Below are 16,910 nucleotides of genomic sequence, written 5' to 3' on the forward strand. Positions count from 1 at the left end.
ATGTACATTTTAACGTAACATTTTCAGTCTCTTGGTCATGACATTAAACATCAAAATGTTTGGAATTCGTTATCATAATAATACAGATGGAAATGTTTTTTAGTCACTTTGTAAAATAACTGAATATTGAGGCGTTTAATAAATTTGAAAATGTTACACATTTTGACTGTAAAAAATATATACACGCTATAAAAAAGCAATGCTCAGGTGAAATATATACTTTGTGTTGCAAGTAAAAATAGTGTAAACGAAAATCGCAAAATTACCAAGCAAGTGACTTATCAAAACTTCGTCACCATTACCGATGCTACCCACAAATATACTTACATTTCCTTATTATCTCGAAAAGTGTATTCCATTTTGTTGACCAATGTGACCATACGCCCTTATTACTAGCCATAAAAGTGACTAATGCGCTTACGAATGGCGCAGCAGAGGTCGCGAACTAGTCTAGATTTCTGCTATACATCCGGGTACTCACTGGGAAAAAAAAATAACAAAGGCAACAACCAGTCCCGGGGAATTGCTTTAGATCAGTGCCCCTTTAAGTTAAATATTTAAAAACACTATTCATCTAGTCCCTGCAAACTGATGTTGTGTGGGTTCAAGAGCTTTATAGGACTCAAAAATACCACGATACTTCCACAAGAAAGTGTGATGGCAAATGATCATGATGTAACTGTCATCATGGAGTTTGGCAAGGTTGACGGAATGCCCGTTTATAATTTCAAAATAAGTTACTGATTTGCCAATCGAATACACGGGGTTACTTCACAATATTTTGATGATACGCACAAGTTTTATTTTTGTAGCGTATCTGTAATGTTCGTTGCGTATTTGATACGCTTGGATATTATTTTACTGCATATTTCTGCATTTCTGATGCATATTTTACGCAGATACGCAGCTTATCTGGAGCTCTGTATATCACTGTTAGTTTCTATCACTGTTACATGAGTGACAAATTGAATAGAAGTTATTAAACTGAGAAATTAGGACTTGATCCATGTGATCAAAAAGTTATCTATTAGCATCCAGCTTCCTGCATATGTGTCTATTAAGCATGTGTTGTGATCAACATCAAACAAAATGGCGGAAGACTACGAAGTTGTCAAAATGAACTTCATATAAGGGTCTATTTTTTATTTAAGAAAATAAAACATGATCCAAAAAGCAACGATAACATTGTAGTGTGCAAACACCGTTACTCTTTTGTGAAATACGCAGCAGAAACCACAAATTAAATGACACACATGCATACACTAACATCATCCACTGAAAATGCAATCTAGTGCAGCATACAATATATCATGGTATGTATCATTACTGCATTAAAGTGCCATACGAAAGTCAAGCCAATATCGATCACTAACAATTATTAACTTTAACATCCTACCTTTATGTTATTATGCAGGTTAGACCAGATAAAAACAACAGCGGTATTTTCGGCAACATGGCTCCTCAACAGCGACAAAAGAAACTGGCAGTGAGTGACATCCTTCACGGCTAAATCCAACATTTCGACTATAACAACAACATCCGAAGCTCACCAGCTCGGAGAATGAAAAACCTCTAAATTCCTAATCCCAGAGAAACCTCCCCGATATGTGTCAACCCCCACATCACCAGCTTGCTACAACGCACACATGGCAGTCGAGCTTCAATGTTTGATTATAAGGTAACCGGTTCGGCTGAACTGATGGGGACATCTCGCACTGCTTGCTGAAACAGGTTAAATCTGTCAGGACTAACAATCTTTATAAACTGTTAATAGTCTTACTATTTCTCCCGAACCGTCCCTGTCACACTGCAAATGTAGTTGAGACGATGGCTGAAGGCATGCGCTCATACGTCAACATGAATCATGACATATTGAAGTTTATCATGTTTCAAACAATTAGTAAGTGACAAAACTGTCTTTCAAGTTGAAACATAGAGATATCTATTCATTTTGGAGTGTCAATTCTGAATCCTTGTGGCATCTAAAACTATGTACTTTTGGCACAGCTCTATTAGAAGTGTCACAACGTAACACACACATTTTGCTATGATGTATATTACATACATGATTTATCTACCCCTTGACTTTCATGCTTAATTCCAAACAATACATTGATGTTAAATTGTAAATGTGCATGTTTTTATTGATTTTTGAAATATCAAACACCAATACATATATCAGTATTTATGTGATTTCTTCAAGATAAATATGTTAATTCCCTGTGACTGAAATATTATTAAAAAAAGTTATAACTATTAATTATACTTAAATGTGAAACTGAACATCGTGAAAAATTTCCTCAAATGTCCGTACAGTACAATGTGTAAAAACTGTGGTAGTCCGCCTCGCTCAATCACATCACACAATGCTTTCTGTTTTCATTTGGGCAGTAAGGTTATATATTAATTTTTTTAGAAACACCTATCTCAGAAAAAAAATAAAAAATCTTAAGTATTATATGCTGACTCAAATATTGATAATGTTTGTTTGTTTGTTGTTTCACACTGCACTCAGCAATATTCCAGCTATATGACAGCAGTCTGGAAATAATCAAGTCTGGACCAGACAATCCAGTGATTGATATTACCAGCATTGATCCATGCAATTGGGATACAATGACATGCATCAACCAAGTCAGTGAGCCTGACCACCCGATCCTATAGTCGCCTCTTACCGCAAGCATGGGTTGCTGAAGACCTATTCTATCCCGGTTCTTCACGGGACTATTGATCATGAGGTTGGTGTAATGTGATCATGATGATACTCTAGTTTACATCATGCTAACACAGTGAAAGTATGTGTAAGTCTGACCGAAGGTCAGAAACGTAAGTTTAATTACTCTATTTCTATTAAAGCTTATCACAACCCTGAAGCAAACTGATCACAGAAAAGTTCAGGTTAATTGATTCAAATGTTTTAAATCAGAGACATACAAAAGTGTCTATTTATCATATGTTGCCTAAATGTTATATGTTTTGGGTTGGTGTCACCTATTACCATGGTTACAGGTTTACTCACAAATTGCAGTGAGTTATTTAACACATTTAAATCCATTTTTAAAAGCAACACATTATTGTTCTGAAAACATACAATTGTTTCAAAAGTCAGTACTTAAACTGTAATGTCATCATAAACATTCCAAAAGCAGAAAACTTTCATGGAGTCCTACCATGATAACATAAAAGTTTCAAGTTACTTGAGAAGTGTTAAGTGTTGAATAGAGATCAACACACAATACTTACACTGAGAAAAAAAGTTCTAACAGTTTACGGTCGCTTTCAGCATGTTCAGCTTTGCGTAGCAATTCTGCTGCGTCACAATGTATAAACATATTTAACAGACCAGTCATTAAACATGAACAGCTAGAGCTTACAGAAGGGGCCTTTATTATGACAATTAAGGTACCAAAATATTATTTGAAGAATTCATTGCAAAGAGGAATACACATCCAACAGCATAGCTGAGACAAGATGGGTGGGACAGCCAATCGCAGAGACAAGACGGGTAAGACAGCCAATCACAGCAGAGGACTCAACAGAAACAAGAGCAGCCAATAACAATGTAGGATTCAACAGCTACTAGGTGTGACACACAGCCAATCACAAAAGCAGGATTCAACAGCAGTGAGGAATGACACACAGCCAATCATAGTGCCTAATTTGACAACAGTGAGTGAGTGAGTGAGTGAGTGAGTGAGTGAGTGAGTGAGTGAGTGAGTATGGTTTTACATCGCTTTAAGAAATATTCCAGCATATCAAGGCTGTGGACACAAGGAATGGGCTTCACACATGGTACCGATGTTGGGAAGCAAACCCATGTCTAAGGCATGGCAAGCGAAACACTTCAACCACTAGGCTACCTCCACCCTCAACAGCAGCAAAAAGGAGTGACACACGTACAGCCAATCACAACTCAGAATTCAACAGCAGTGAGAAGAGTGGCACACAGCCAATCACAACTCAGAATTCAACAGCAGTGAGAAGAGTGTCACACAGCCAATCACAACGAAGGATTCAACAACAGTGAGAAGAGTGTCACACAGCCAATCACAACGAAGGATTCAACACCCAGTCAAACACATTGATTCGATACAAATGGGTCAAGCTTTGGTCAAGTTTCGGGTCAAGTGACCAATATCCTGTGAAAACTAGAAAATTGCTTGCAAGTACAACAGAAGTTGCCTCTTCATCATCATTTCCTTCTGGTGCCAGAAATCATTACATACTACCATGCACTTCCAGCCAGACATCACTGGTCTAGGAAAACACATACACTCCACTACAACCCCATACAATGCATACAAGTACAATGGCTCTAGTTAGCCTGAAAAAAACCCACCTGAATGTACTTCCTGGTTGAAGGCAACACTATCCTGAATTATTCAGTGTATCAGGCACTGTGATTGGCTAATTCTTTCATATCATTTAAGTTGTCATTGCATGACAGATTAACTATTGTGTCCTTTAACTTCTTTTGAGTAGTATATGCCAGTTCCCTTCAAGAATTCACCACAATCATAAGCTTAATTAGGAGTCCTGTTTGGTTGACACAATGCAATCAACACACTTTGGTTTTTCATGTCTGAAACATTTTTTTAAAAGCAATATTCCCAGAACTCAACTTGCTTTGCTGAATCTCCGATACAACTCTGATACAACTTAAAATGTCCTGTTGCATAAGGACATCCATCACTGTCTTCATACTCCGGAAACATCCAGTAAAAACAGTTGTTAGATTTGATTAAGAAGAGAGCTCTCTGAATGAGGCAGTGAGTCTAAACGTTGATCTCTGCCAACCTTTGTTTAGAAGGGGCATTATGATTGGTTGTTGATTTCATCCTTATGACCGAGCGAAAGTTATGTGGTAACTATGTGATAAGATGTGATGTGTGATGATTGCTGTTTAACGCCACAATACGTTTGTTGTTTACAAAGTGACATGCCCACACTGAAATACTGAAACCGAAATCACTTATTTTCTATCTATTCCTCTTTTGAAAAAGAGATCCAAGGCCACCAGAAGTGTTCTGTTAACACGGACCATTCTCTTCAAAAGAGCATATGACTGAGCGCTCTTGAGCAGAGGACATCTGAATAAGTTGCGCTCTATTAAAATCATTAATTTTATTACTAATTTTCTTATTCTATCTCGTCCTCTACTTTTCCAATCATATAATATGATATGGTTGGTTTGTTGTTTTATGCCACACTCAGCAATATTCCAGCTATATGACGGTGGTCTGTAAATAAACAAGTCTGGACCAGACAATCCAGTGACTGACACAGTGAGCATCAATCTACGCAATTGGGATACGATGACATGCATCAACCAAGTCAGCGAGCCTCAGCACCCGATCCCGTTAGTTGCCTCTTACGACAAGCATAGTCGCCTTTTACGACAAGCATAGTCGCCTTTTATGACAAGCATGGGTTGCTGAAGACCAATTCTAACCCCAATCTTCAAGGGTTGGTTGGTTTGTTGTTTAACGCCGCACACAGCAATATTCCAGCTATATGACGGCGGTCTGTGTAAATAATCGAGTCTCGGCCAGACAATCCAGTGATTGATATCATGAGCATCAATCTACGCAATTAGGATCGATGACATGCATCAACAAAGTCAGCGAGCCTGACCACCCGATCCCGTTAGTCGCCTTTTATGACAAGCATAGTCGACTTTTACGGCAAGCATGGGTTGCTGAAGACCTATTCTACCCCGGAATCTTCACAGGTGATCTTCAAGGGACATGTGATAAGAGGGATGGAGGTGGTTACATCTCTTCCGAAATGAAACTAGGCTGGTGACAGAATGCAGACACATGCAATACCCTGGATAATCAAACATGTGACATAACATGACTCTGAAAGTTCCCCACCTCCAGTTACCTAAATGATAAAGTAACTCTTCTTGTTTAATAATATCCTGCTTGTTTGGGTAAACATATGTCCAATGCAGTGGAGCTTAATCAAACACTTTCAGTCTGTGGAACCATGTCTCCTACAGTATGATTTCATGCCTCTAACTTCCATTAGTACAAAAGATATATGCACTTGTTGCATACCATATTTTCTTTTGCATAGTGTATAAATTTCTTGCACACTTGAGAGACTGTTTTTGGTATTTTGTATTGAGACCAGATATATTTTTTTCAGCTATGGCTGCAAAACCAGATATTTTTTAATTAAAACTATGAGCAAAAACATTTTATTCCTAAAAACAACAATGCAATTTTTGTGGCTGGTAATTTCTATTTTTTTCCTCAACAATATGAAGCATAATTAGGTTTCTCAAAACGTTTAAGGGCAGATTATTTTTTTCAGTATATATACCCAGGCCCAAACAGAATATCAAAAGAGAGACCAAAAAGAAGAAAACAAAGTTGGTCAATGAAAATGTGAACTCAGCGATAATATATCATTAGAGATAGTGATTTACAATTGAAATCTGTCAATTGTATTTCCTGTAATGCTAGTCAATATTTTATTTATAGAAAGAGATTAAGATTATCATGTTCAACTGTTTCATAAAATTAGCTTGAAATAGCAATCATCTGTTTACACTATGTACACATTTTCCCTCGTACTCTACCAGTGATTCAGTAAAAAAAACAAGATATTTTTACTGAAAAGAAGTTTAATTGAATGATCAGAAGTACCTGAAACTATTATTGTTTCTGGAATACAGAGAATCTCACCCTCGTGTCTTCTGATATCAAATATATCAACACGAGGCAAGCCTCGGAATTTTTTCACTTTTATCAACTCGCGTTGATATATTTGAAATCAAAAGACACGAGGGTGAGATTATATTTATCATCCAACATCATTCTTCCAACTTTTCAAATTGTAGACAATACATTCTCATATCTTGTTATTTTAGTTGCTTATTTACTATACATGCTGTAAAAAATAAAATTAAAATACATATATTTTATGTATGGAACAGTCTGAGGCTTTCGGCAGTCGTCTTGTTATTTTGATCACAACCCAATGTTTTGACATTAGATAGTTAAAACAACAAGAAGTATTCCCGCACACAATTTAAACAACTTACTTGCCGTAAGCCATTTTATTGGATGTTGCTTTGGTTACATCGCATTTATAATAGACACATTAGCTGGATCGCGAAAAGTTTCGCTTTTTCGATCACGGGAATCTAGTTGCATATTTTCTCAGTTTCATAATTTTAATTCTAATTGTCGTTTACCTACTTTGCTAATAAGATGAAAAAATCCATGATACTGAAAAAAGCAATACAGTGTTCCCTTGCTATTGCGCGCTTCAATATAGCGATATATTGGTTATTGCGGGGTAACGCATGTATACCTATATTTCGACATGTATTGTGATACGTATTAATTAGCATTTCAAATCGTGGTACACTGGTAAAAAACCTCGCACCTAGATCCCCACACCAAGTTTGATCAGTCTGACATCATACAAAACCGTAGTGCTTCTCTATCTACATCAGGCTGTTTCATGATCAGCCATGCATCAGAAATGCAAAGCAATAGATTCATTCTTGATGACCTGACTCTGAGATGTAGGGTCAATTTGTTCAGGAAGAAATGACTGGGACCGTCTGTCAAGCTGCAGCAATGTACGAGTCAACTAGACAATAGGAATGACATCCTCCCTGTAACTTGAATGACCCCAACAAAGGTCATGAAGGGATTTCTGAATAGCCTCTGACAATAGGCAAACGTGACTTCTGACTCACAGGAAACAGAAAAAATGTGACTGTCAGACTACAATAATGACTTCTTATTCATAAATATTTCAGTAGATAATAGTTACTTTTCCTGATACTATCACACATGTAGTTTGATATCTTGAGAAAATTAGCTTTGTTTCACATAGCTAAGCACTTTGAGCAATACCGTATTCGACATAATAAGCGCCCTGCTCTAATAAGCACCCACGGCGACATTTGCTAATATATTGGCTGGTGAACAATCCCAATTAGCACCCCTTCCGATTGATCAATGTGCACAAGACTTATTTATTCGCGTATATTACGCACTCATGTGTTATATGCACCCTTGATTATGGGCCATTAAATTCTGGAAAAATATATCTGTCGTACATAAACACTTCAGGCTGTCAGCATAAACCACGAAATTTATCTTTCAACTCTGTTTTTTTTCCACCAAAATAATATTCTGATAAGAGCCCCCTATTTCTAATTTTGAGAGCGCCCTGGGCGCTTATTACGTTGAATACGGTATATGTTTTTGTTAAAGTACGCAGTGGTATAGAAGTATTGTAGCACCAAGATCACCCAGTAAAACAAGACCATACTTATTGATTATTGCTCTGACCACAACATACCAGTAAAACTTGGATGACCTTTGACCTATGGGGATAACCTCAGATCTATTACAAACCAACTAAACAATGTCCTTTAAATATATGAGTTGAGATGATTGTGATGCCAATTTTTACTCTGTTTTTGAACCCTGTTATATTTAACTCATCATTTTTAATGTAACATACTTATATTAATTTTCCCAAAAAGTTTAAGCCACAAGCTTTATTTGGGCGAAATCAATCAATGTCAAGGGCAGCAGAATTGGATAAAATATTCACTTGTCCTCAAGCAGGGAAAATAAAAAAAATACATTATACTCAAATGCCCACAATACACAAGAAAACACAGTAATATAGCTACATATTCAACTGGTCAATAACATGGAATGACCTAATAGCGAGTGGTTAGTTTGGTTAATCCTCCTTGGATAAGAATTTCACATATTTGCGTGTCTGCTTTATGTGGGATGAAAAAGCCCGAAGTGACGCAGGTCTGAGACATTTACCCATTGGAAAAACCCTTAAGCACAGGTAAGTTGCTGACAAACCGAGAAACTTAATCAGGGTGTGTAGTTGAACCTATGATCCTAGATCTTTTGAAAACCCAAGTGCACAACAAACTGTGGTATCTAGGCGACTGGGCACCTATGCCACTTGTCTAATAGTGAAGTCATGAACATCCCGAAATACAATTTGTGACCAAACTATGAAATAAAGAGATTACCTCTGTATGACAATGATTACAACTGTGTTCCCCAATGGGTACGCCAACTCATCTCAACAGTGTCGAGCATATACCAAATCTATGCATATGTAGGTCACACGATTACTTCCTGATTGTCATGTCCTCAAGGATAAAACAGGCGTACTGCGTACAGGTTCTATCTGCACATGATCTGACAGCCATGTGTGTGGGCATGTATTGTACACAGCGAACAACTGGGACACACCCACTCCTAGTACATGTAGTAGTAAAGTCACAATAAGGAATTAACATGATTAATGGACAAATGAATAACTTGGCACTGAGAACACTTTGTAAGCAGGATTATGGAGATCCACTGTATGTGTTACAGGTGTTTGTTTGTTTGTTTGTTTGTTGTTTAACGCTGCACTCAGCAATATTCAAGCCATATGATGGCAGTCTGTAAATAATTGAGTCTGGACCAGACTATCCAGTGATTGATATCAAGAGCATCGGTCCATGCAATTGGGGTATTACAGGTGTATCCATGTGTCCACGGTGTCAGAGCTCAAGTGTACTAGAGTGTATAACTGCATCAATATTACAGGTGCATCCATGTGTACACATGTGTCAGTATACTAGAGTGTATAAGTGCAGGTGTAGCAGGTGTATCCATGTGTGCAGGTGTATCCATGTGTACAGGTGTTTCAATGTGAGCAGGTGTATCAATGTGTGCAGGTGTATCAGTGTGTACAGCTGTATCCATGTGTCCAGGTGTATCAAAGTGTACAGGTGTATCTATGTGTCCAGGTGTATCAGTGTGTACAGCTGTATCCATGTGTACAGGTGTATCCATGTGTGCAGGTGTAACAATGTGTACCAGTCTGTCAGGGTTCCTTGTATTACAGCCCCAATGGCACAGTAAAGACATATATTTAGTTCCTGGTCCCCGACAATGCTGATGAGGGCACTTAAAATCATATATTAAAACAAAAAAAATTGTGATGATGTTTATTGCAAGAAGCCAGCAACAAATTGCATAACACATAGAAGAGGATCACTGAACATGGTAAACAATGCAAAAAGTTCCCTCCTAAACATATCTATCACCACATATGAGTCTCCTGTGGCAAACTAGGAAGTTCAAAAGATATACCTGCGATTCTCACCCTGTATAAATGCTTGAATACAGATTACTGTGTGCACATGTGTGTATCTGTTACATGGAGCTGTGCTTGTAATCAATACCCCTTCCTGACAACACAAACTTGCAGTCAATCCTGTTCCAAACCACCCCTGTCACAAGTCTGTCATACAGACCCTGAAACAAATATAGCCAATACAGCCCATGCAAGTCTATAATAATTGGCAAGTCTACATTACTGCAGTATCAGGTCTGAAAATGAAGAGAGTCTCTTGGCTCCTTTGTAATATAGTTTTTTAACTATAATTTAACAACTGTTTTCATCGGTAAAATATGTTATTTCGGAGACGAGATGTTAGTCTACACTGTCACCACTGTGGCACTATATATAGATGAAGCTTTTTTGAAGGCTTCTGACTGACTGAATAACCAACACAAACTGATTGTGATGTTTATTCATCGATGGCACTATAACCATGTAGTGACTGGATTAAAACCTGATTTACACAAAATACCCCAAACCTTTCTATCTAAAATATAGCCAATATTCTACAACGTGATCATGCAAACTATTCAAGTCAACTTAAAAGCTTGAATGTAGGATTCAGCTCCCATAAAGCCCTTATCATCGTACACCTACAGAGGTGACAATCACTGATAAGCTCACACAGTTGTGCTGTGTTGTGCAAGTATACATTTGTACACTACTTCCTGCTGTTGAGTCCTTTTTTTTAATTTACAAGATAGGATTTTCCTGCTGAATATCAACTGCTGATACAAAAAACGGCAAATGTAAGGATGTCCGACAGTAAACTGTACATAATAGAGTGAGTGAGTTGGGTTTAACACTAATTTGAACAGTTTTCAAGATGTATCATGGCGTGTCAGCTTAATGTAGGTGTAAAGTAATGCAAGTCTCAGGCATTTACCACTTAGGTGAAACCAATGAGCACGAGAATGGTGCTGATAAACCAAGAAACAAAATCAGGACTAACCGAGATTTGAACCCACAATCATAAGATTCTGGAATGCCGAAGGGAGACAACTCTGCACGGTGAATAGCAGCGCTTTTGACGACTGGACCACCCATGCCCACTAGTTGATAAGATCTCCTTTTGATTTTTATTGTTTACATTAAGGCTTAACTTTTCAAACAAAAGTAAATGTGTGTATAGTGCATTCAATTTGTCTCAAATTAAGAATTTGGAACAGCTCCAATTTTAAGGTTTAAACAAATAAAGGACTCCAGCTAATTTCTAACACTGCTTATTCATCAATATATCATTTGGTGTGTCTTGACCGAATCACCGGTAGATTCCAAGAAAACGTTTGTACAGCTGATTGCTGTTTCCGGCTTAGTTTACGAGAAAATACACAAGGTAATCTTAATCCCTGGATGGAAAACAATGCCTAGCAGAACCAAAAATACAATATAAACGGTAAATCAACATGTCTGGTGATTTTTTTATCTCCAATTTCGAATTTGTACTGACCAAGTTCCTCATCACCCGTTCATTTACTGAACTTCGCTGAAGGGGTACAAAATAATTATTTTCTGCGCTTGATAAGCGAAAATTTGTTTTTCAAAAATACTGAATCCGCTAGAGGGGGGTGCGCATTATACATGGGTGCGCACTATACTCAAGAAAATATGGTAGTCAGTGGTCACTTACAACCATACAGTGAAATAACCCACTGTGCCAACATGAAGTCAAACATGTGTCAAACAGGACACAATAAATCATAACACTTTCATCCAAATTCTCAAAACTGTAAGACAGGAGGGTTTCAAGGCATCAATATGTCTGATTGGTGACACTTGAGCAGCTCAGAAATTAACAGTCCTTTATAAACATAAACATTGTCATTGACAGAGTAAACAAGTGACCACAAAGTGAGTTCGCTATATCTGTTATGTCATTATAAGTTTATCTCCATCACCATAAATTACATATGATAACATACACAGCTAATGGCCATGACAAAAAATACAGTTAAATACGTTGGTATGTTTACACTTCGATCATAATTCCATCAGGTCATACTTACAAAACTATTAGGATCCTAAACATTTCCACACCCCAATTCCAACCATATCTCAATAAACAACCACTCACCCTAATAAACATTATAAAAGTTTACAATTTGCTTTATAAAAAAACCTACACGTGTCATTCACTGATAAACTATCTGATTAAATCTGAGTCAAACAAATGTATAGATATTGTATAACCATGGTGTTCGAGATGTACAAAACATTATTTACGAAACATGTCTCCAAACCAGGAGCTAGGACTTCGATGGGGATGAGAGGCTGCCCACGCCTCCATGTCATCAAACAGCCAAGACATCAAACAAGCATTGTCGGATAGCAAGGGAAACAGTTTTTCCCCATATCAAACAATATCATATTTCTGATAAATCCTGTAGGAGGTTTGATTGTTGCACCAGGCTATACCATATCAACAGTGTTTGAGCATGCAAAGCAAACTGTCCCTCTCTCACTAGGAAACACTGATCTCTGACCTCAGGAAAATATTGAGTCATAAAGTCCCATGTGACATTTCTGATATTTCGGTCCTTTTGAAGTTGAGAGCTTTATGTGAGGGATTCCTGGTAACACGCCTTGTCTCATCTCGTCACATGCAACACCATTGGTAAAGGACAACGTTTTTAACAGAATGTCAGCAAGTGAAGCTGCCACTTTGGGGAAACCCAAGATAATGCTTATTAGGGTTCTGGATGGGTAACTCTAAAGTAGTCACGGAAATGAAAAAACCCTGTTTTTCTCAATTTAAAGTGTTACGTAGCTGAAAATACGAAATAACATAACAACTCGAAAAGTACTAGTCTGGATTTGCTAGTTTGATCTCAGTGAACAATACAAGATGTACTTTACAGGAGGTAATTTGTCGGCACTTTCAACATTCAAAAATAAAACTAAGTCCAAATTGACATAGCAGAAACAGACTATAGGCATTATGCACCTGTTCTCACCTGTCGTCAAGGTGTCATACTTACACTATTGTTTCACAATAGTCTGTTTTATTCAGAAATTTATACACACTGTTACGTTTAAAAAAGCATAAAAACATTTGATACGCTGTATTTGTGCCACAGCCCAATTAGTACTAATTTAGTTGTTTGAATATTTACATATTTTGTATATGAACTGCATTTATTTAAGATCTGAGGTCGAAAAAAGTTTTTTTTCATTTCCGTGATTACTTTAGTACTCTGATCGGATGTGTCCTGAGTACCCACACAACTACCCAGACCCGTGGTTAATGAAATTAACAGTAAAACTCCATGGTTACACTATGAGTATAGCTAATGCTCCCATTTCTTTCTGACTATGCAAGCATTCGTTCTGACATTTATATGTTCGAGTAAGGATTAAGCGTCTATCAACTTCAGTGTATGCATGATCTGATCGTTTGACACATGCATCTAAATAGTTTTTGCCAGGGCTATACTTTGTACCCAACCTACAGCCGGTACCCAGGTAGGGTCGGGTAATAGGGGGTCGGGTACCCAGGTAGTAAATCTGTAAATCATCCCGGAGCTTATGGTGCTGATAAACATAGAAAAAAAAAGAGGACAGACCAATTTTCAAACCCATAAACCATATACATGTGCAGATTGCTGGCACACTTACGGACGCAACTTGATTGTGGCAGTTTGGACAACCAGCCTGTCAGGGATGTTTAGTCATGGCTACCTGGTGTTTCTGAGGAACAGCAGCCCAGCATATCACAACACATACACCTTCCTGTCACCATGAGATGGTTGATTGTTGCTTAAACCAACAGTCAGCAATATTCCAGCTACATAACGGTCACCTGATAACCATCCAGTGTTGGTCAGATCAGGACGCATGAACAAAGATCAACAACATTGGGGGCCAGTGAAAAGCAATCAGTCAAGTCACTGACCCAGGTGTAAATAATCAAGTCCTTGTCACACAAACAAGTGGTTGATAGCATGAGCAACAAACAAACTTGGCATAAGTTTGCATAATCAGCCATTCCCCACTCCTCAAAGCATTCGTTGCCCTACAATGATCATAACTCCCATACTTTAATATAGACTAATGTCAGTTAAAATGTTTCCATCGTTTTGTCAAATGGGGGTCACACATTGTAACCATCCGATCCTTGTATCAACCAGACATGAGAACAAAAGCATGGAGTGCTAGTGGACTATTTCAAGGCTGGATTATTTCAAGGCTGGCCCATCCACTCATCACAAGTTAGTGTAACAGTTGAAAACATGTTTAATGCTACCTGAATAGTTATAAGGTATGTTATGATTCACAAAGCATCACAACGATTGGTTTGGTTTGGTTTGTTGTTTAACGCCTCACTCGGCAATATTCCAGCTATATGACGGCGGTCTGTAAATAATAGAGCCAGACAATCCAGTGAATGACAACATGAGCATCGATCCACGCAATTGGGACCGATGACATGCATCAACCAAGCCACCGAGCCTGACCACCCGATCCCGTTAGTCGCCTTTAACGGCAAGCATGGGTTGCTGAAGACCTATTCTACCCCGGATCTTCACATTTTCACAACAAAGGATTCTGGCATGATATACTGACATGCTTCTACCAAAGAGTTTAAACAACAGTCTCATCTAGACTAACATGTATTAATTAATGACTGAGTCTCTTATATGGAAATACACAAAGGTTTTTGTGGAGTTTTGTGGTTTTCATTAACATATTTTATTCACAAAAAGTGAACTGGATTGGTCAAGTCAAGATTTTAAGGTTTCATTAATTGTCTTTTAATGTATATTAGAAAGGACTGCTGAGAATCTGTTCATTCCTAAAATTGAAGAAATCAATACTTGCCAAACCATTATTGCACGGAATCTTTTGGAGATATTTTTTTCAGGGTTTAAATGAGACTTTAATCACAACTGTTTGTTTTAATTGCCCTTCCATTCAAAACAAACACATAATTACACATACCACACTAACAACTCATAACTAAACTGAACTCTTGAAATCACTGGATAATGGAATCAAGCATTTTCATTAAAGACTCACTAATTCAAGTGAAAACAAGGTAATTTCTGGAAAAAAGCACCAAATATTAGTTACAAATTATAAATGACGAAATGACACCTTGATAAAATATAACCACAACGAGACGCTTCTTCATCATGTGTCTTCATCGCGTAAAGGTTGATTACCTTATGGAACTTGTTTGACCAAGGTACTGTCCACTATCATCAACTCTCCGGAAACGACTCCAGGTAAAACTGTTTTCCACAACAAACAATGATCACAAGACTATTCCACAACACATGGATGGGCACAAAACAACTTCAGTAATAAGACATCCTCATACTAAGGTCTTCTCCAACTTGAAACTTGCATACGCACATTGCTCAGACTTTAAAACCCTCGTCACATCCTTGCTTCCTGAGTGTCAGCGTCACCGGGCTGATCTCTTCCTAGAATTGTGTGACACCAGGAACAAGCACATCAATAGGATGCAGGGCATCAACTCAGCAGAGCGACGCACTAAGCATTTCTGACACATGGCCGATCTTCCTAGAACATTCATAATCGCATGAGTTCAAGAAACAAATAAACCTTTGATTAATTCGTTCCACTTTCATGTAATTTTTACTCCCTCTGTGACAGTGATGCTTTCATGATCAGATCAGTCCAACTTGCAACATGAGGGGAACACAACGTCGAGACTCATGACGGCATGGAAATTAAGTCTGGCGAGACAAACCAGTGGTTGATAGCAGGATCAACAATCGACACTACTGGGGTACAGTGACACACAGTAAGCCAGATCAATCATCCACACAATCCTCCTAACTTGGCTTTCAGTCGTATGATCTACACTGTCCTGACGACCTCACGGGTACAGCTTGTTTGTTTTTGTTTGTTTGTTGTTTAATGCCGCACTCGGCAATATTCCAGCTATATGACAGCAGTCTGAATAATAATCAAGTCTGAAGCAGACAATCCAGTGATTGACATCATGAGCATTAATCCACACAGTTGGAATACAATGACATGCATTAACCAAGTCAGCGAGCCTGACCATCCAATCCCGTAATCGCCTCTGGACAAGCATTGTTGCCTTTTACGACAAGAAAGTGTTGCTGAAGACCTATTCTACATGGATCTTCACGGGTACAGCTGTATATAATTATATGTACATGGGTTTTTGCACAAACTAAATAAACAGTTAACTCCATGGCTACTATAGTGATAATTCTGACAAGAAAAGCAACCAGACTACAACATGAAATAACAAAAGCACCTTGTTCACAATCATAACATTAACTGAAATTTATTCACAAGATTTTCCTTATGAAACTTGTTTATTTCACATTGTACACTGACTCTGCTACGAACAAATGACATTAAAGCATTATGATTATTATCATTAAAATGTTGATAGGACATTATTACCAAATTTGAACAAATATTTAGAGAACATTTTACTGTTGACTGTAATATTTCACCTATATTCACCCTGAATTTCTGGGGAAGAACAGGTCATCAGCAAACCATGCTTGATGTAATAGGCAACTATGCTTGTTGTAAGAGGCGACATACGGATCGGGTGGTCAGACTTGCATGTCATTGTATCTCAATTGCGTTGATCGATGTTCATGATGTCAATCACTGGATTATCTGGATTCGATTATTATTCAGTCTATCGTCATTTAGCTGGAATATTGCTGAGTGTGGCATTTAACAACAACCCAACCAAACATATAGATCAATGA

The 16,910-nt window shown here is 37.8% G+C and overlaps 1 protein-coding gene across 3 annotated transcripts in view; it reads right to left on the minus strand.

The window, feature by feature from the left end:
* LOC139480061 (tyrosine-protein kinase Yes-like) overlaps nucleotides 1-16,910 on the minus strand; it is a 65,198-nt gene that overhangs the window by 41,332 nt on the left and 6,956 nt on the right. Inside the window, exon 1 of one of the 3 annotated variants that reach the window (XM_071263041.1) lies at nucleotides 15,345-15,538. The exons of 1 other annotated variant lie outside the window; for it this stretch is intronic. The gene's annotated coding sequence lies outside the window, so the exon portion shown is untranslated. Of the gene's footprint in view, nucleotides 1-9,034; nucleotides 9,103-15,344; nucleotides 15,539-16,910 lie in introns of those variants that run through there. One more of the 3 variants, XM_071263042.1, reaches the window with a different exon arrangement.

Source organism: Haliotis cracherodii, unplaced genomic scaffold (assembly GCF_022045235.1).
Source record: "Haliotis cracherodii isolate W230 unplaced genomic scaffold, xgHalCrac1.p SCAF_4, whole genome shotgun sequence".
Lineage (NCBI taxonomy): Eukaryota > Metazoa > Mollusca > Gastropoda > Lepetellida > Haliotidae > Haliotis > Haliotis cracherodii.